Genomic DNA, 21,690 nt, shown 5'->3' on the forward strand with positions numbered 1-21,690 from the left:
ATTTAAATAGCAATCACACCCCTGCTTTCGGCAATGACCTGTAATTTTGTGTTCCTCAGGCTTGGTAATGATAAGCTGCTGTAACTCAGATCCTAATGTGTCAGCACATGGAGTATTACCTGTAATTTGCTGTTGCTCAGCCCTGACTAATGCTCCCCCACCAAGGTCCCACCTATCATCCCAGTCACTGTGTCTGTGCCTGAATGGCTTGTGTCATCTGTAGCACAGTGTCAATCTGTGTGTGGCTGATACTTGCTGGGTCTGGGCACTTCTGTCCTCTGTATCCTTTCCCCTGTCGCAGCTGGGGTTCAGTTGCAGTCTCGACTGATGGGAGTCAAAGTCACCGCTCCCTGCCTGGGCGATAATTGTACATATTCGCTCTCCTGGGGTGTGTTTCACTCACTAGATTCCATCTCGGGTAATCAGTAACACACCCTTCCTGATTTTCCAGCCAGTAATCTAAGCCAAATCGAGCGGGACCCTCTGGGGGTAACAAATACTAAAAATACCCCACCTCTCTCTCCCTGTCCCAATCCATGTGATGTATGAAAACGACTAGGCACTTGGTGTAAGCGTTAAACAAAGCGTTAATCAACTGTTTTACAACATGGAGGTCTAGTTGTGTCCTTCACTAGTTCCTGTTAAGAATGTCCTGCGCAAGCTGGGCCCGTGCCTGAGTATTTATACTCTCCCTGGACAGCGCCACCCCTCAGGCCGCTCAGTTGATTCATGTCACCATGCAGTTCTCTTTCGAAGTGTATATGGTCTAGGTGTCAGCTATGGCTCAGTGGGTAGTGTTATGAATCTTATGATCCATGAAGAAAGACTCATGAAATAACACTGGACGGCCAGCTGCTGGCGCCGTCCAAGGAGTATAAATACTTGGGCGTGGGCCCAGCTTGTCCAGGACATTGTGCAAACAGGAACTAGTGAAAGATAACTAGACCTCCATGTTTTGAAACAAGTTGATTAAAGCCTTGCTTTATACTCAAACCAAGTGCGTAGTGAGTTTTATTACATCAGGTAGTGTTATGTATTTTGTGTTCTCCTCCCACCTGTGGTGGCGCTGTCACAGGAGATAAATGGTTGGGTGTTCTCTGTTAAGTTTAGCTCTCTTTGTTCGGAACTTGCCAGAACTTCCTTTCCTTCCAATAAAGCACTTCATGTTTGAATCTCTGAGTTCTGAGTCCTAAATTGTGACTAGGTAGAAAGGTACCGACACAACAAGTGGCAACGAGGAGCGGATGAATCTGTGTACGTTACGGGTGCAGTGAGTAAACAGAAATTTTAATTTGAAACGTGAGATGGCTACTATATTAGGAAACATCGGTGATTTTGATGAAAATGTGGAGCAATGGAACGCATATACGGAACGTTTTGACTATTTTGTATTGGCGAATGCGGTGGCAAATGAAAAGGTCGTGCCTACCTTTTTGAGTGTAATCGGGCCGAAGACATTCAATTTACTTCGCAGCCTCGTGCAGCCAGATAAGCCAGGAACTAAAACATATAAGCAACTAGTGGAAATTCTTGGAGCACATTTTTCACCAAAACCTCTGGTTATTGCTGAGAGATTTAGATTTCACAAACGGAATCAAGAGGAGGGGGAATCAGTGACGATGTTTATTGCTGCTTTAAAAAGGTTATCAGAACACTGTGAGTTCAAGGAGGTGCTGAAGGACACCATTAGAGACAGACTCATGTGTGGTCTGCAAAATGCAGCCACACAGAAGCGCCTTCTTACTGAGGACAACCTTACTCTTGAAAAGGCCATTGAAGTTAGTGTCTCCATGGAGATGGCAGAAAAGGAGGCTCACCAGTTGAGTTCAACAGGGAGAGTTCACAAGGTGTCGTCTGAGCCTAAAGGTGCGCGGAACGGCACATGTTACCGTTGTGGGCAAACGGGCCATCACGCTAATGACTGCTGGTATATGGAGCTGGAATGCCGAAATTGTGGCAAAAAGGGTCACATTGAACGTGCCTGTAGAGGTAAAAAAAAGAACAGACAGAGCTGGGAAGCATGGAAGCAAAATGTCTGTATTTGGACAAGAGAGGAAAAAGAGTGTTCATTCAGTGCAGTATGATGCAACAAGCAAACCAGAGGGGAGCGACACCTCTGAGGAGGAAGAGGTGCACATACTGACGGTTGCAGGTGATTCAAATGGCTACTGGGTGTCACCACTGGTGGAGGGACAATCAATGCGGATGGAGGTGGACACAGGCACGGCTGTGTCCCTTGTTTCAGACACTGTCTACAACAAAATGCTAAAGCATCTTACCCTTCAGCCGACAAACATTGTGCTAAAGACGTATACTGGCGAACCTGTGGCCATGAGAGGCGTCATTGAGGTGACAGTTAAATTGAATGGACAGACTGCAAAACTGCCACTATATGTGGTAAAGGGAAATTACCCATCGCTACTGGGACGTGCGTGGCTAGAGAAAATCACGCTGGACTGGCCTGCAGTCCGCATGATGTCAAAAGGGGAGTCAGGTCTGACTGCAGTGTTAAACAAACATGCAGAACTCTTCAATGGGGAACTTGGGAGCATGAAAAAGATCAGCGTGAGACTGGACATTAAACCTGACAGCAAGCCGAAGTTTCACAAAGCCCGACCTGTACCCTATGCAATTAGGCCAAAAGTTGAGGCTAACTTGGAGGCCTTAGTCGAGAATGGAGTCCTGGAGCCTGTGAGCATGAGCAAATGGGCCACACCCATTGTTCCTGTCCTGAAAAAGGATGGATCTGTTCGAATCTGCGAGGATTGTAAAGTGACTATTAACCCGGTGCTGTCTGCGGAACAGTACCCTCTTCCCCTCATTGATGATCTTTTTACGGGCCTGGCCGGAGGGCAAAAGTTCAGCAAAATAGACTTATGCCAGGCTTATCTACAAATGCATGTCGATGACAAATCAAAGGAGCTGCTGACAATTGTGACACACAAGGGGCTATACAGGTACTGCCGCCTTCCGTTTGGAATTACGTCAGCCCCTGCTCTATTCCAAAGGGCAATGGATCAGATTTTGAGTGGACTGCCAGGAGTCCAGTGCTACCTGGACGACATCCTTGTCACTGGGACAAATGAGGAGGATCATCTTCTGAACTTGGATGCGACACTACAACGACTGAAAGAGTACGGACTCAGAGTTCGTAAAGACAAATGTGAATTCTTTCAGTCTTCAGTTGAGTACCTGGGGCATGTGATTGATGCTACTGGCCTGCATAAGACGCCGTCAAAGGTCAAGGTGATCGTGGAGGCCCCAGCACCCCAGAATGTGAGCCAGTTACGTTCATTTCTGGGGCTACTTAACTACTATGGGAAGTTTATTCCAGACTTAGCAACATTGCTGAAGCCGTTACATCAGTTGCTATGTCAAGGCAAAACATGGAAATGGACTGAACTGTGCAACGAAGCTTTCGCCCAAGCAAAGAAAGCATTGCTGAAATCGGAGGTCCTGACACACTTCGACCCAAAGCTACCCGTGCAGCTAGCATGTGATGCATCACCATATGGTGTGGGAGCAGTCATATCCCACATCATGCCTTCGGGTGAAGAGAAACCTATCGCCTTCGCATCACGCACCTTGAACAAGGCCGAGAGTAACTATGCGCAGGTCGAGCGCGAGGCCTTGTGAATTGTTTTTGGAATTCGAAAATTTCATCAGTATCTGTTTGGGAGAAGGTTCACACTCCTGACGGACCACCGTCCATTGACTTCAATCTTTGGGCCCCACACCGGAATTCCGTCTCTCGCTGCAAGCAGGATGCAAAGGTGGGCTTTACTGTTGTCAGGACACACATACGACATCAAATATCGCAAATCAGACTTGCACGGCAACGCAGACGGTCTCTCGAGGCTACCCTTGCCTGTTACTCCCCCAGAGCCTCGTCAGATAGACATCTTCTACTTTAGACAAGTGGAGGGAGCACCTGTCACTGCAGCTCAGGTGCGAAGGTACACCCGCAACGATCCAGTCCTGTCTGAGGCAATGGACGATGTCATTCAAGGGAGAGCTATAGGAGATTCTCCTAGTTTGAAACCTTACGTTTCAAAAAGAAATGAGCTCTCCATCCAGGCATGTTGTCTTCTTTGGGGACGCTGTGTCATCATTCTGCCACCTCTGAGGGAACCTATACTGCAACAACTTCATACAGGCCACAGTGGGATGGTTCGGATGAAGGAAATGGCAAGAAGCTACTTCTGGTGGCCAGGTCTCAATGGGAATAGTGAGGAGAAAGCCAAAACATGTTCCCCATGTCAAAGGGTCCGGAATGTTCCACAGCTGGCAACCCTACACCCCTGGGATTGGCCTGCAGAAATGTGGCAGCGAGTACATGTGGACTTCGCCGGTCCTTTCGAAGAGAAGATGTTTATGGTGGTTGTAGACGCTCGTAGCAAGTGGCCGGAGGTCGCTGTGATGAGGTCTACCACGGCAGAGAAAACAATTGAGAAACTTGGTGAGATGTTCAGCCGTTATGGCTCACCGGAACAACTCGTAAGTGACAACGGTCCACAATTTGTATCACAGGAGTTTGCAACCTTCCTGCATGTGAATGGTGTCCAACACATCAGGTCTGCGCCCTATCATCCCTCTACTAACGGCCAGGTAGAAAGGTTCGTGCAAACTTTGAAGCACGCCTTGAAGGCATCGCAAGGTCAGGGCTCAATCCACCAACGTCTGATCAGCTTCCTGTTGTCCTACAGGAACGAGCCGCATGCCACAACCAAAACTTCCCCCGCTTCGCTCATGATGAAGAGGCAGTTGCGGACAAGTTTTGACTTACTCAAACCTCCAAGGGCAGAGCAGGTTGTCCATCGTCAACAACAAGCTCAAGTTGAAAAGAGAGAGAAAAGAGCCAAGGAGAGACGGTTTCATCCGGGAGAGCACGTCCTAGCTCGAAACTACAACACTGGACCGAAATGGGTTCCTGCTACGGTGATCGCGCAGACGGGCCCTGCGTCTTACACGGTTGAGACTGCTGAGGATGTCGTCTGGAGAAGACACACAGATCAACTGTTGCTAGGAGCAGGGACAGCCACAGAGGCTCCAACGGCTGGTTGGCCTTAACTGTTTCCGGATGATACCGCAAACCAGCATCCTTTGCCACAGTGCTCTTCTCCAACACAGGAAGTCAAAGAGACTGTTCCACCTGTGCAAACTCCTGACTTTCGACTGACACAGGCACCTTCTCCATCCAGGCCTGTGTCAATGCCTACTGCTGTGGAAGCCAGCGATGACCGCTGGTATCCTGTCAGAGAGCGGCGGCCTCCAAGACGCTTGGATCTGCAGGCTTAGTGACTTACCCACAAGACTGGGGCAGAATAAACCCCAGGGTAAAGTCAGGGGTTGAGGCAGTCTACCTCTACCTTTGGGTAGTGAGTGCATTGAAAGTAACTTATCTGTTGAGGAATAATGTGGACCTTCCATTTAAGAGGGGAGGAAATGTTATGTATTTTGTGTTCTCCTCCCACCTGTGGTGGCGCTGTCACAGGAGATAAATGGTTGGGTGTTCTCTGTTAAGTTTAGCTCTCTTTGTTCGGAACTTGCCAGAACTTCCTTTCCTTCCAATAAAGCACTTCATGTTTGAATCTCTGAGTTCTGAGTCCTAAATTGTGTCTAGGTAGAAAGGTACAGACACAACAGGTAGCACTGAGTCAGAAGGTTGTGGGTTCATGTCCACCCCAGAGACTCGAGCACAGAAAGACTTGCATTTCTCCAGCGCCTTTCACCACCTCAGGACGTCCCAAAGTGCATTACAGCCAATGAAGTAATTTTGGAAGTGCAGTCACTGTTGTAATGTAGGAAACATGTCAGCCAACTTGCACACAGCAAGCTCCCTCAAACAGCAATATGGTACTGACCAGATAATCTGTTTTAGTGATGTTGGGTGAGGGATAAATATTGGCCCCGGGACACCGGGGAGAACTCCCCTGCTCTTCTTCAAAATACAGTAGTGCCGTGGGATCCTTTACGTCAACCTGAGAGGGCAGATGGGGCCTCGGTTTAACGTCTCATCCGAAAGATGGCACCTCCGACAGAGCAGCACTCCCTCAGTACTGCCCCTCCGACAGTGCGGCGCTCCCTCAGTACTGCGCTTCCGACACTGCAGCGCTCCCTCAGTACTGCCCCTCCGATAGTGCAGCAATCCCTCAGTACTGCCCCTCCAACAGTGCGGCGCTCCCTCAGTACTGCCCCTCCGACAGTGCGCGCTCCCTCAGTACTGCTCCTCCAACAGTGCAACGATCCCTCAGTACTGCCCCTCCGACAGTGCGGCGCTCCCTCAGTACTGCCCCTCCGACAGTGCCACGCTCCCTCAGTACTGCCCCTCCGACAGTGCAGTGCTCCCTCAGTACCGCCCCTCCAACAGTGCGGCGCTCCCTCAGTACCGCCTCTCCGACAGTGCGGCGCTCCCTCAGTACTGCCCCTCCGACAGTGCGGTGCTTCCTCAGTACTGCCCCTCTGACAGTGCGGCGCTCCCTCAGTACTGCCCCTCCCACAGCGCGGTGCTCCCTCAGCACTGCCCCTCTGACAGTGCGGCGCTCCCTCAGTACTGCCCCTCCGACAGTGCGGTGCTCCCTCAGTACTGCCCCTCTGACAGTGCGGCGCTCCCTCAGTACTGCCCCTCCGACAGTGCGGTGCTCCCTCAGTACTGCCCCTCTGACAGTGCAGCGCTCCCTCAGTGCTGCCCCTCTGACAGTGTGGCGCTCCCTCAGTACTGCCCCTCTGACAGTGCAGCGCTCCCTCAGTACTGCCCCTCCGACAGTGCAGCGTTCCCTCAGTACTGCCCCTCCGACAGTGCAGCACTCCCTCAGTACTGCCGTTTCGACAGTGCGGCGCTCCCTCAGTACTGCCCCTCCCACAGCGCGGCGCTTCCTCAATACTGCCCCTCTGACAGTGCAGCGCTCCCTCAGTACTGCCCCTCTGACAGTGTGGCGCTCCCTCAGTACTGCCCCTCTGACAGTGCAGCGCTCCCTCAGTACTGCCCCTCCGACAGTGCAGTGTTCCCTCAGTACTGCCCCTCCGACAGTGCAGCGCTCCCTCAGTACTGCCCTTTCGACAGTGCAGCGCTCCCTCAGTACTGCCCTTTCGACAGTGCAGCGCTCCCTCAGTACTGCCCTTTCAACACTGCAGCGCTCCCTCAGTACTGCCCTTTCGACAGTGCAGCACACCCTCAGTACTACCCTTTCGACAGTGCGGCGCTCCCTCAGTACTGCCCCTCCGACAGTGCCGCACTCCCTCAGTACTGCTCCTCCGACAGTGCAGTGCTCCCTCAGCACTGCCCCTCCGACAGTGCGGCATTCCCTCAGTACTGCCCCTCCGACAGTGCGGCGCTCCCTCAGTACTGCCCCTCCGACAGTGCGGTGCTCCCTCAGTACTGCCCCGCCGACAGTGCCGCGCTCCCTCAGTACTGCCCCTCCGACAGTGCGGCGCTCCCTCAGTACTGCCCCTCCGACAGTGCAGCGCTCCCTCAGTACCGCCCCTCCGACAGTGCTGCGCTTCCTCAGTACTGCCCCTCCGACAGTGCGGTGCTCCCTCAGTACTGCCCCTCTGACAGTGCGGCGCCCCCTCAGCACTGCCCCTCCCACTGCGCGGCGCTCCCTCAGTACTGCCCCTCTGACAGTGCCGCGCTCCCCCAGTACTGCCCCTCTGACAGTGTGGCGCTCCCTCAGTACTGCCCCTCTGACAGTGCAGTGCTCCCTCAGTACTGCCCCTCCGACAGTGCAGCGCTCCCTCAGTACTGCCCCTCTGACAGTGCAGCGCTCCCTCAGTACTGCCCCTCTGACAGTGTGGTGCTCCCTCAGTACTGTCCCTCTGACAGTGCAGCGCTCCCTCAGTACTGTCCCTCCGACAGTGCGGCGCTCCCTCAGTACTGCCCCTCCGACACTGCCGCGCTCCCTCAGTACTGCTCCTCCGACAGTGCAGCGCTCCCTCAGTACTGCCCCTCCGACAGTGCAGCGTTCCCTCAGTACTGCCCCTCCGACAGTGCGGCGCTTCCTTAGTACTGCCCCTCCGACAGTGCAGTGTTCCCTCAGTACTGCCCCGCCGACAGTGCAGCGCTCCCTCAGTACTGCACTGTGAGCATCAGCCTGGATTCTGTGCTCAAGTCTCTGGAGTGGGACTTCTAGATGGATGGATTGGGATGGGCCAAATGGCCTTTCTCATCAGCCAGTATTTTGTGACCTTGAGATGAGAGTTAACAAAAACAAGTCTTAAATACAAGCTGCAATGAAAAACTGTTGAAACAATCCAGGAATGCAGTGAAAGCAATACTCATTTCATAAAACATAATTACACTGGGGTAAAGACTATAATTACAATGTGCCGGGAAATAATATCCTTGTCTGATATTCTGCTTTTAATGGAATGTTTTCCAGAAACTTGCAGCGGAGTGTCTCCAGGGCGAGGCCACTGATCCTGTGGGATTTCCATCTACTCTCAGGGTTTTGAGAATTGCCGAGACTCGTGCTGGTTAAACAGATTTGTTGTCGACTTTGAGGCGTGTTATTGCAGAGGAGGGGAACACATCACCCATTTCAGGCACTTGGTGTCAGCATCAAACACTCCCAGGGCAGGTACAGCATGGGTTAGATACAGAGTAATGCTCCCTCTACACTGTCCCATCAAACACTCCCAGGGCAGGTACAGCACAGGTTAGATACAGAGTAAAGCTCCCTCTGTACTGTCCCATCAAACACTCCCAGGGCAGGTACAGCACGGGTTAGATACAGAGTAAAGCTCCCTCTACACTGTCCCATCAAACACTCCCAGGGCAGGTATAGCATGGGTTAGATACAGAGTAAAGCTCCCTCTACACTGTCCCCTCAAACACTCCCAGGGCAGGTATCGCACAGGTTAGATACAGAGTAAAGCTCCCTCTACACTGTCCCATCAAACACTCCCAGGGCAGGTATAGCATGGGTTAGATACAGAGTAAAGCTCCCTCTACACTGTCCCATCAAACACTCCCAGGGCAGGTATAGCACAGGTTAGGTACACAGTAAAGCACCCTCTGCACTAACTGTCGAATGATTTATGGATCCCTTAGAAGTTGCACATTCTGTTCATGAATGAAAGGAATACACAATGTACTTGTTAAATCAGCCAGATCAGTTGATGCTTTTAAGAACGGAATTGGCTCAGTGCCTGTCGAGAAAGGGGAATGAGATTTAAAGACATGTTAACGGCTCTGTTTGATTCACATGTAGCGAACTCAGAGATCTTGTCTTGGGGCGAAGGGGATTGCACAGATTTAGAGCTGGTCGTCCAAATCCCTGATCTTCCTCTCGGGTGGATTTTATGAATTAGCGATCCTGGCTCCCAGCTTAGTGCATGAGAGAATATCATACAATGTATGCAGACTTTCTATAGTAATCTGGCATGTTATGATTAAGGTTATCCACCAGGTAGCTAGTGCTGCCACTAGTTAAGGTCAGGGGGTTGCTTCCTGTCAAGGTCAGCAAAGGTGGAATGCCAGGATGCAGGATGCAGGCCTGTATGTTTGCTATGCAGTTGTTAATAAAGTATACAGACTAATTCTAATATCTCGCCTCTTCAAGTTCTTGTTTCACTACATGGATTTATCACATTTGGCGACGAAGTAAAAGGACACTGCATGAAAAAGTGAAGTCTGCCGGGACTTTTAAAGAACAAACTCACGATCTAAAGTTAGCTGCAAATTGGACGGAAGCATGGCTGCCACGGTAGGAACGGTCTCCGCTTTTGATATTCGAGCACAAACCTGGGAGGAACACTGTGAAGTGTTGGGTTATTTCTTCGAAGCAAATGAAATAAATGATGCCGGAAAAAGGAAAGCCATTCTGCTTAGTTCGGTGGGAAGCCAAACCTACAATTTGATGAAGAATCTGCTCAGTCCTGAAAAGCCTGGAGACAAATCAATTGTTGAATTAGTGGCCTTGCTCAAAGAACATTTCAACCCCAAGCCTAGTGAGATTGTACAGCGGTTCAAGTTTAATTCAAGGAACAGAAAAGAGGAAGAGAGTGTAATGGACTATGTAGCGGTGTTGCGTAAATTGGCACAAGATTGCAATTATGGGAACAACCTGAAGGAAATGCTGAGAGATAGGCTAGTTTGCGGAATAATGGACGACCGAGTGCAGCGTAGATTATTATCCGAGACTGGGCTTACTTATGAAAAAGCTTTGGAACTTGCTCAAGCCATAGAGACAGCGAACCAGATGTAAAAGAAATACAAGGTTCAGACAGGGCTAATGCTAAGCAAGTTGCAGGTCAGGTTATTGTGCACAAGTTAAACATGCATCAGAAACCACAACGTGAGCATGTGAAGGCATGTTATAGATGCAAGGGTGCTCACCTGGCGAGTGAATGCCAGTTTCTGGAGGAAAAGTGCCACAAGTGTGGGAAACAAGGACACATTAAACGAGCATGCAGGGCAAAATCACCTGTGGAGGAATCCAAACCAATGGGGGAGGAAAGCAAAACCAAGGAAGAGAAGTGAAAAAACATGGAGCACACCACATCAGCGGGGGAGCTGAGGAAGAAGAGGACATGTTCATAATGTATAGCATGTTAGAGAACATTCCAAAAGTGGCTCCTATCACATTGCAACTGACAGTAAATGACTCTAAGGTGAACCTTGAAGTCGATACAGGGTGCGGTGTAACCATAATGAACAAGGCAGAGTACTCAAAATTGTGGAAACGTGCAAAAGTTTCAGAGATAAAGTCTTGCTCTCTGCATCTTAAAACATATACAGGTGAACGAGTAGCGACATTAGGTGCAGCTAATGTGACTGTGCAGCACAGGGACACAGTGAAACAGCTACCTGTAGTTACAGTATCGGGTACCGGACCAAACCTGTTAGGTCGGGGCTGGATAAAAGAACTTAAATTAGACTGGGGAGCAGTAAATCAAATAGATGAGGGCAAACAGTTGACTTTGCAAGAAGTGTTGAGTGAACATGAGAATGTGTTCAAGGAGGAACTTGGCACATTTAATGGCCCCCCAGCTAAGATTTATGTAGACAAGGAGGCACCACCAAGGTTTTTTAAACAACGACCTGTGCCTTATGCCATGAAACCAAAGGTAGAGGGTGAGCTTGACCGTCTATTGAGAGAGAACATACCGGAGCCAGTGAAATGTTTCGAATGGGCAGCTCCCATAGTACCTGTTCTAAAACTGGACAATTCGGTAAAACTCTGTGGAGATTATAAATTGACAGTCAATCGGGTGTCCAAATTAGAGCAGTATCCTATTCCCAAAACAGAGGATCTCTTTGCAAACCTGGCTGGAGGAAAGAAATTCACAAAGTTGGATATGAGTCATGCATACTTGCAGATTACACTGGATGACGAATCAAAGAAGTATGTCACCATAAATACATACAAGGGCTTGTTTACATATAACCGCTTACCGTTTGGTGTCTCATCCAGTCCAGCTATCTTCCAGAGGACAATCGAAGGTGTACTGCAAGGGATTCCACATGTTTCCATCTATCTGGATGACATTCTGGTGACAGGAAGAACCGACCAGGAGCATCTGAGCACTCTGAGAGAGGTACTACAGAGATTGGAGAGGGCAGGGTTACGGCTCAAGAGGAGTAAGTGCACTTTCTTGGGGAATGAGGCAGTGTTCCTGGGACACAGAGTGGACGCCACCGGGCTCCATCCAATCAAGGAGAAGGTACAAGCACTGCAGGATGCCCCTGCTCCTACCAATGTGGCTGAGTTAAAAGCTTACCTGGGACTGCTGAACTATTATAACAGGTTTTTACCAAACTTGTCAACAGTGTTAGCACCGCTTCACAAACTACTGCACAAGGAGACACAGTGGCAGTGGGGAGAGGAGCAGGGGGTTTCATTTGAACAGTCCAAGAAACTGATGCTGTCGTCGGATGCGCTGGTTCACTACAATGCAGAGAAAGACATCATTCTCTCTTGTGATGCTTCACCTTACGGGGTGGGGGCAGTTCTTTCACACCGCATGGAAAATGGAACTGAAAGACCAATAGGGTTTATGTCCCGATCTCTAACACCAGTGGAAAAAAACTATTCCCAGTTAGATAAAGAGGGGTTAGCAGTAATGTTTGGGTTACAGAGGTTCCACAAGTACATATATGGCAGGAAGTTCACCATATGCACCGATCATAAACCTCTTATCTCTCTTTTCAATGAAATGAAAGCAGTACCACAGATGGTGTCACCCCGGATCCAGAGGTGGGCAGTGACGTTGAGGGCATATGAGTATGTCATCGTCTACAAGGCGGGCAAGTACCATGGGAACGCAGATGCCTTGAGCCATCTTCCACTGCCAGGCACACCTATCCTTGCAGCTCCAGAGGACAGAGTTTTGATGTTGGAGGACACTGACACGGCACTTGTGACTGCAGAGCAAGTAAGAACATGGACAGGTAAAGATCCAGTACTGTCTAGAGTTCGAGAATATGTGGTGAGGGGATGGCCACAACATCCGGAAGGGACTGACTTCACACCCTAGTGTCAGGAAAACAGAGCTGAGTGTGCAGGATGGTTGCGTGTTGTGGGGAGCACGAGTGATTATTCCACAGCCAGCACGACAGTCTATCCTAGAGCAACTACATCAGTGTCATCCTGGGGTCTCGTGTATGAAAGCCTTGGCTAGGAGTTACTTGTGGTGGCCAAAGCTAGATGAGGAGATAGAAAATCTAGTCAAGACATGCAGCACTTGTCAGGTACACCGGAAGGCACCAGCAGCGGCTCCTCTCCACCCCTGGGAGTGGCCGGATAAACCATGGAGAAGATTGCACTTAGATTATGCGGGTCCATTCATGGGGAAGATGTTCCTCATAATCATTGATGCACATTCCAAATGGATGGATGTTTATCCTGTTAATTCTGCTTCCTCCACTACTACTATAGACTGCCTGCGTCAGAGCTTCAGTAATCAAGGGCTACCGGAGATCGTGGTAAGTGACAATGCTACTTGTTTTGTGAGTACAGAGACAAAAGAGTTCATGAGAAAAAATGGCATAGTGCAGGTGACCTCGGCTCCATATCATCCATCCTCAAATGGACTTGCGGAGAGAGCCGTACAAACATTTAAGGAGATGATGAAAAAAAGTGCAGAAGGGAGTTTAGCAGCCAAAGTGTCATGGGTTCCGTTCAGCTACAGAATAACACCTCAATCCACCACAGGACTCTCTCCTGCTGAGATGTTATTAGGTCGTAGACTACACTCCACTCTTGACCTTGTCCACCCAGACCTAAAAAGGAAAATGGAAAACAGACAAAACAAACAAAAAGAGAACCATGACAAAAGAACAAAGAGCCGAAGTTTTGGAGAAGGAGATGCGGTCCTTACCAGGAATTTCAGTTATGGACCTAAGTGGATTCCTGGTTTCATAGACTCAATGACCGGTCCAGTATCATACAAGGTCATGTTGGGAGATGGTAGGGTAGTACGCAGACATGTAGATCAGATATTTACCAGACAAGGGGAAATTGAAATTGAAGTTCCAGATGCAATGGCTGAGGACAGGGTTGCCCCCAGTTATCCAAGTGCATCTGTGGTGCCACCACCATGGACAGAGACAATTCCACAGGAACCTATTCATCAAGAGGAAACCATCGTTGCAGAGTCAGATACTCTGAGCACTGCTCAGGAGCAGCTGGTGGCTTCACCACAAACAAGCAGGGACTTTACTGTTAGACGTTCACAAAGGACTCGCAAGCCACCAGAGAGATTGATACTGACCTGTTAGATTCGTCCATAGTGAATGGAGACTTCTTATACGACCCTTAGGAATGGTTGGTTGTTAAGAAATTCATACTGAAATCTTAAGGGGGGAGGAATATTGTAATCTGGGATGTTATGATTAAGGTTATCCACCAGGTGGTGCTGTAGCTAGTGCTGCCACTAGTTAAGGTCAGGGGGTTGCTTCCTGTCAAGATCAGCAAAGGTGGAATTGCAGGATGCAGGCCTGTATGTTTGCTACGCAGTTGTTAATAAAGTATACAGACTAATTCTAATATCTCGCCTCTTCGAGTTCTTGTTTCACTACATGGATTTATCACACTTTCAAAAAGGGAATTGGATAAATACATGAAAGGGAAATATTTGCAGGGATATGCGGAAAGAGCGGGGGAGTGGGTGAGGAGGGGGGAATGGGTGAGGAGGGGGGAAGGGTGAGGAGGGGGAGTGGGTGAGGAGGGGGGAGTGGGTGAGGAGGGGGGAAGGGTGAGGAGGGGGAGTGGGTGAGGAGGGGGGAAGGGGGAGTGGGCGAGGAGGGGTGAAGGGGGAGTGGGTGAGGAGTGGGGAAGGGGGAGTGGGTGAGGAGGGGGGAAGAGCTCTTGCAAAGAGCCAGCACAGGCGCGATGGGCCGAACGGCCTCCTCCTGTGCTGTGTGATTCTGTGACTTCTGCACACATCCTTTCTTCACTCTAACAGCTGTGGTTCTAATCCAACAAGAAAAAGCCCATAAACTTCAAAGGCTCGTAACTTTAATTTTCACGTTTCAATAAAAATGCAATCCTTTACAAACTTTAAATATCTTGCAGCAATCTCCTGACCTCGGGGTGGTTATAGGGAATTGTACAATAGGCAGGCAGTGATAGTCACATGACTGGCCCCCTCCCCTTGCTCCTGCAGTCAGACTCCCCCACATCCTCACACCCACAGAAGAAGCCTTTTCCTTCATCTAATTCGATTTTCTTGGAGTATATAATTCTCCCAACTTCATGTCCCAGTTGCTCAGAGTTACACCCCCCCCACCTGTCCAGACTCTGGCTACTCGTGGGGTGAGACACCAGGGGCTAGATTTTCAGTTGCTTGCGCCAGCAGTTAGCGCCTTAAGAGAAGTGATTTCCGGGCGCTATGCGTGTAGCGCCCGGGCGCAGCGCAGTTTGCGCCCCGCCCCAAATTAAGTTGCCCGTTAGCGCCGGCGCAAAGTTTAGCGCCCGCCCGGATGCGCGCGCAGAAAATGACGTCACATCCTCGTGCAACGCCCTTTGGCCGCCCCGATTGCAAACTTCAGTCGGACCGCCCCATTGTGCGGCGGGCGGCCGGAGCGTTTGGAAAAAGGAACGCAACACAACCAGCGCGGGCCCCGGGGGGCGCTAATTAAAGGGAACGTCCTCTCCAGTATAAAGGCCATCCATTATTTCAGAAAACAGTCTTGTGCAACGCATTTCTGGAGACACAACAAGGAGGATAGCTAACTGGTTTCAAGCAGCAAGAGCCAGGTATTTTTGGACTCAGGCAACAGCGCTGCAAGTGGCCATTTGGAAATTAGAGTGTTTGCCAGGATTTGATGGGGGTTGCATGGGGTGCCAACGCGGAGCTGCAGCTCCATGTCCGTAGGGCTCGCAGACGTATTGTGAGAGGGGCAGCCCTGGCTAGAGGCAGAGGGGGCTACAGGCGTCGGCCACGTAGGCCTTACCCAGTCAGGCTATACCGCCAGCAGCGCTCCTACCTAAACATGAGTGCCGCGCGATGTGTTAAAAGGCTCCGATTCCGGAAGGGGGTGATTGCAGAGATCTGCCACCTGCTTCGCCGAGATCTGCGGCCAAAGCTCAGGTGCAGGACGTCTCTGTCGGTGGAAGTGAAGGTGACAGTGGCATTGAACTTCTATGCCACCGGCTCCTTCCAATACGCTGCTGGGGACATAGCAAACATCTCCCAGTACGGCGCGCATCGCTGCATCCGCCAGGTGACCGAAGCACTGTTCAGAAGGAGAAGCCAATTCATCTCCTTCCCCATGGCCCTGGAGAGCCAGCATCAGCGCGCATTGGGATTTTCCAGACTCGGGGAATTCCCCTTGGTGCAGGGCGCCATTGACTGTACGCATGTGGCTTTGCGGGCCCCTCTGGAGCATGGCGAGCAGTATCGCAACAGGAAGGGCTACCATTCTCTGAATGTGCAGCTGGTCTGTGACCACAAGCAGCGCATCATGGCAGTCAATGCCAGCTTCCCAGGCAGCAGCCACGATGCCTTTATCCTGCGGCAGAGTACTGTGCATGACATGTTCCAGGCACAGCCTCCCCCAAGAGGATGGCTACTCGGGGACAAAGGCTATCCTTTGTGCACCTGGCTCATGACCCCGCTCCGCGCGCCCAGGACCGCTGCTGAAGAGGCCTACAACGAGAGCCATCAAACCACCCGCAACATCATCGAGCTAACTATTGGGGTCCTCAAGCAGCGGTTCCGCTGCCTTGATCGCTCCGGAGGAGCTCTCCAGTATTCGCCGGACCGGGTCTCCCAATTTGTGGTGGTTTGCTGCATGCTACACAACCTGGCTATCCGCAGGACTCAGGCACTGCCACCTGACGTTGGACCAGCACCTCAGGAGGAGGAGCAGGAGGAGCATGAGGAGGAGGAGGAGGAGGAGGAGGAGGAGCAGGAGTACGTTCCCAGGAGGGAGCGACCAGGGCCAAGGGCCGCACGACGCCACCTTATTACACGGTACTTCTAAGCCCCCTGTCAGGGAATGGCCAGGGGCCATGAGGGAAGATGAATGCAGCCGCTCCGCAAGCCCTCAGCCGGCGAAGCCAACAAACACTAAGAAGAACAACCATGGAGACTGCATGAATAAAGATAATTTTTTATTAAACAAAAATGAAAAGCCCTTCCCACATGAATCCCCAAAAACAATAAACGGGCCCCACAAAAAGCCCAACAAACGACTCACTCCCACAAACTGGGGAGGAGCCACTCCACCTTTATTGAAACCGGGCCTCAACGTCGGCCTAACGCAAAAAAAAAGCCCTCCAAAAGCACAACCATGGGCAAAATAAAGATGGCCACCGCCATATTAAAGGAAAGCTGGCCACACCCTCTACTGAGTGGCCCGCGAGGGCGAGACCTTGGCCAGCATTTTGCCTCCCCTGCCCTGCCTGCTGCTCCTTCGCAAGCTCTGCCCAGTGGCTGCTGCGAGGCTGGGGGAAGGCGCCTGAGGCTCAGATGCCCTTCCGCCAGATGCCGCTGGGGGGCGGCCTACACGGCGTTTGGGCCTCGAGGGGCCGTCTCCTGAGTGGCGCGCCTGAGCCTGGCCACCATCAGCTGCAGCCGCTTGCCCTTGACGCCCCAGAGGGGGAATGGCGGCGACGGATGGTGCAATGTGGGCCAGCTGGCGTCTGGGATGCGCTGGCTGGTGCTGTGGCGCGGTGGCACTCGGCCGGGCCCGCACTGCAGGATCCGCAGCAATCAGCCGACGGCCGGCTTGCTGGGATGGTCCAGCGCGGCGCCTGCCCTGGCGATGCCTGCCTGAGACAGCGCGTGTGGCAGCAGTGAGTGGCCCTCTGGTCCTGGTGTGCGCGCGCATCACATCCGCCAGGGTCTTGACGGCATCAGTTAGCATGCGGCCAGTCGCGGCAGTTGCTGCCCCGAACTCGCGCACACTGGTCGCCAGCGACTCGATGGCCTCAGGCATGCGCCCCACCACGCTCATGAGCTCCGTGTGGCGCCGGTCCGAGTCGTCGGCCATCTGATCGAGCTTCCGCACCTCCTCCGAAGTGAAGGTGTCCGGACTGGAGTCGCGACTCTCCCGCTGGGGAGGAGGGGGCCGAACTAGGGGACCCTTGCCGCGTTGGTGACGGCGAGTGTGCCGAGCAGCAGCACTCCCCTCTGATCCTTCCCCCCTTTGGGGGGAAGGCCGCGGGCCACGCGCACGGCTGCTGGGTGGCTGGACGCCACTGGTCCCAGAAGCTGCATTGCCCTGCGACAGTTCCTCCAGGCACTCGTCCAGTGAGGAGGTGTCGAGCATTTCCTCCTCTCCTGCGGGACGTGACTGTTCCCCCGAAGGTCCGGCTTGCTCCTCCTCCTCCTCCTGGTTGGAGGTGCTGTCACTGGCAGCCTCAGGGTCCTGGTCGTCACCAGCTGAAAGCAGGAATGCACAAGAGTAGCTTCAGAGTGAGGAGACGGCGTCAGCGAGGGAGTTAGGACTGGTGGGATTCAGCGCATTGGTGGGACAGTGGCAAAGGAGGTAGCTCGGATGGGCCAGTGCGACGCGAGAGGGCCAAAAGGCGAGGTCCTTACCATTGCCGGGCAGTGGAGGGTCGGATACACCGCACGCTGTGGGGACAATCACACGTGCTCCCATGAGCACACACACGCGCTCCTCCAGCCGAGTGAGCTTCTGCAGCTTGGCGCGGCCACCCCTGGCACGGGCCTGGCGATTAAACGCTACTTTAGCCTGCAAGAGAAAGGACGGGCTGTAAGGGCGCAGTGAAGCCCTGATGTAGTGTGCACTGCCTCCCATGGTGGAATAGCTTGGACAGAGTGAAGCCCTGATGTAGTGTGCACTGCCTCCCATGGTGGAATAGCTTGGCCAAAGTGTAGAGTGCCGAATGGCCATTTGATGCTCATGACTGTCCCAATGCTGCTGGCTGAGGGCTGGCCAAAAGGACTTTCAGGTCCCTTTGCCCATCATGTCAGGTGTACATGCAAGAATGAGGAGGAGACTGGAAAGGCTACTCACCCTCACAATCCTGGTCAGATCGTTGTACTTCTTACGGCATTGTGTGTGGGTCCTGGGGGCCTCGCCGGTGAATGTCACCCTCTGGGCGATCTGCTTCCAGGCTTTGGTGTAGTCATGGTGGGTTGGATTCCTCCCACTGTCTGGAAACAAGATCTTGCGCCTCACCTCCAGAGCTGTGAGCATGATGTCCAGATCACCCTCTGAGAAGCGCAGGGCACGCTGACGGGCCTTCTCTGGCGTTGCCATGACTCCCTGGGGCTGAGCAGTAGTGTTGAGGCCTCTTTGCAAGGCTGCAGTGTGCAGGGCGTGGCAGCAGACTAATTCGTCCCTTCCCCCTTTAAGAGCTGGTCGGCACCACGGGGTCTGCTGTCAGTGCAAAAATGACCGCACCCGTGCTGCGCCCCGCCTGGGCGCTATCCCTCTGGACCGCCGGCTTAGCGCCTAAAGAGAGTAGTGGAACGCCTCTTTTAGCGCTCCACCAACCTCTTAGGGCGAAGCCACTGAATTCCCGGCAACGGGGCGCTACTTTGGGGCGGGCGCTAACTTCGGGCGGGCGCTAAAGCTAGCGCCCCAAAACTGCCTAAACTGAAAATCTAGCCCCAGGAGTATAATGGGAGTGGAGTTGGAGGTCGAATCGTTGGGTCAAAGGAAACCCAACCGGGTTTAGGGGAAGAGCGGGGGCGAGGGATGGGACTAATGGGAGAGCGCTCGCAAAAGAGCCGGCACAGGCACGATGGGATGAATGGCCTCCTTCTGTGCTGTGTGATCCTATGATTCTAGGGGCGGGAATCTCCGAGGCAGGTGAGGAGATCCCTCCTGAACCAACAGCTGGTCTTTGAGTCCAGGGGCCCATCACCATCCGGAGAAGAGTGTCACCCACTTTTAGGAGGCCAGTAGATGGCGCAGTGGCCTAGATCTTGGGGACAAGAGGCAGCCAATGGAAGAGGCTGGAGTCTGGCTCCTGGTAACCAAAGAGCCTCGTTACAAGCAGCTGGGGGAACACATGTACAACAGGGAGCAATTCTCTGTGGAGATGAAGGAGACACTCGCACACACCAAAACACACACTCATACCAACACCCTCCCACACACACCTAATCACATACACACGTTCTGACACACATCAATACACACTCAATTCAATTCAATTCAATTCAAATCGCTTTATTGGCATGATAAGGTACATCTTATGTTGCCAAAGCATCAAAATACATTTATGGTTGAACACATAAACGCAGATCTATTCATACAGTGTATAAACAGATATATCCCTGAGTGTATAAATATACATTTGCATAATTTATATATATTCTTTTCTTAGGTTTACTGGTTGTCCCTCTGTTTATGGCAAGCTGTAACATAGTGTGCCGCTAGTGTTACACAGTTTCTCTCTTCCCCTAGTAGGTATGGGAGTTTTTGGTCGTCATTCAAATTTCTGAATTCAGGGCATATTTGTGAAAATTTTTGGTAGAAATTCTCCCTGATGCCCTGATATTTTCCACAAGCTGTGAGGAAGTGCATCTCTGTCTCCACCACTCCCTGACTGCAGTGAGAGCATATCCTGTCCTCTCTTGGCAGCCGGGTCTGCCTGTGTCTGCCTTTTTCGATCGCCAGGCTATGTTCACTAAGTCTGTACCTTGTCAAGGTTTTTCTCAGTTTGCTATCCTTTACCATGGTCAGGTAATCAGCCATGTTGTATTGTCTGTTTAGGGCCAAGTAGCAATTGAGTTTGCTTTGGTTTTTTGTTGCTTCTGCCCAATATGACAGGTATTTTTCCTTTTGCTTAGTGACAATTGTGTTGGGTCGAATTCTCTGTGGTACGATGTCACTGTCCTGGGGCTGGTTATTGTTAATAGTGTTAGTGGTTGCTTCACTGAGTCCCAGGACTAGTTGACTGAGGGTGTTCTTCTTTATGGTCCTCTCTTGGCATTTCAAGGCTTCGTAGTGATAGCAGTGGGGGTTGCTCATTTTTAGGTGTTTCCAAAATTTGGTGGCTCTTTTTTGGATAGTAATTATTAGTGGATATTGGCCTAGTTCTGCCCTGCATGCATTGTTTACGGTTTTCCTTTGAGTCTGGAGGATACTTTTACAGAATTCTGCATGTAGGATCTCAATTGGGTGTTTGTCCCATTTTGCAAATTCTTGTTGTGTTAGCGGTCCCCACACCTCACTGCCATAGAGTGCAATTGGTTCAATTACTGATTTGAAAATTTTGAGCCAAATGCTAATTGGGATTTCTATTTGGATTGATCTTTTAATGGCATAGAAAGCCCTTCTAGCTTTCTCTTTCAGTTCATTCACAGCCAATTTGAAATTTCTCGTAGAGCTGATTTTTATGCCCAAGTATGTGTAGTTAGTGGTTTGTTCGAGTTTAGTTGTTCCTAGTGTGAGATTTATTTTGGGTCCCTGATGTCTGGATCTTTGCTGGAACACGAGGACTTTGGTTTTTTGGAGGTTTATTGTCAGGGCCCAGGTCTGACAGAACGACTCCAGCAGATCCAGGTTCTGCTGTAGACCCTCCTTAGTTGGTGACAGCAGAACCAGGTCGTCTGCATAGAGGAGGAATTTAACCTTGGATTCATATAGGGTGAGGCCGGGTGCTGTAGATTGTTCAAGTAGTTTTGCCAATTCATTTATGTAAATATTAAAGAGTGTCGGTGAGATTGGCGAGCCCTGCGTCACCCCCCGCCCCTGTGGGAAGTATTTTGTTTGTTTGTCTCCAATTTTAACTGCACATTTGTTGTTTGTATACATTGATTTAATTACATCATATGTTTTTCCCCCTACCCCGCTTTCGATAAGTTTCAGGAATAGACCGTCGTGCCAGATGGAATCGAAAGCCTTCTGGAAATCTATAAAGCATGCGTAGATTTTGCTTTTGTTTTGATGAACGTGTTTGTCAATTAGGGTCTGTAGGGTGAAGATATGATCTGATGTTCTATAGTTTGGCAGGAATCCAATTTGGCTTTTACTCAATACATTGTGCTCCTCAAGGAAGTTTATAAGTCTTTTGTTTATGATACTACAGAAAACCTTCCCCAGGTTACTGTTTACACAGATGCCTCGATAGTTATTTGGGTCACCTTTATTCCCACTTTTGTGTATGGGCGTTATGAGTCCTTTGTTCCAGATATCAGAGAAGTAACCGACACTCAGAACCAAGTTGAAGAGTTTCAGTATAGCCAATTTCATTTTATCGTCCGTGTGTTTAATCATCTCGCTTAGGATGCCGTCTGCACCGCAAGCTTTTCCTGGTC

This window comes from Somniosus microcephalus, chromosome 22, assembly GCF_052327205.1.
Source record: "Somniosus microcephalus isolate GS21.2 chromosome 22, FLI_Smic_1.0, whole genome shotgun sequence".
Lineage (NCBI taxonomy): Eukaryota > Metazoa > Chordata > Chondrichthyes > Squaliformes > Somniosidae > Somniosus > Somniosus microcephalus.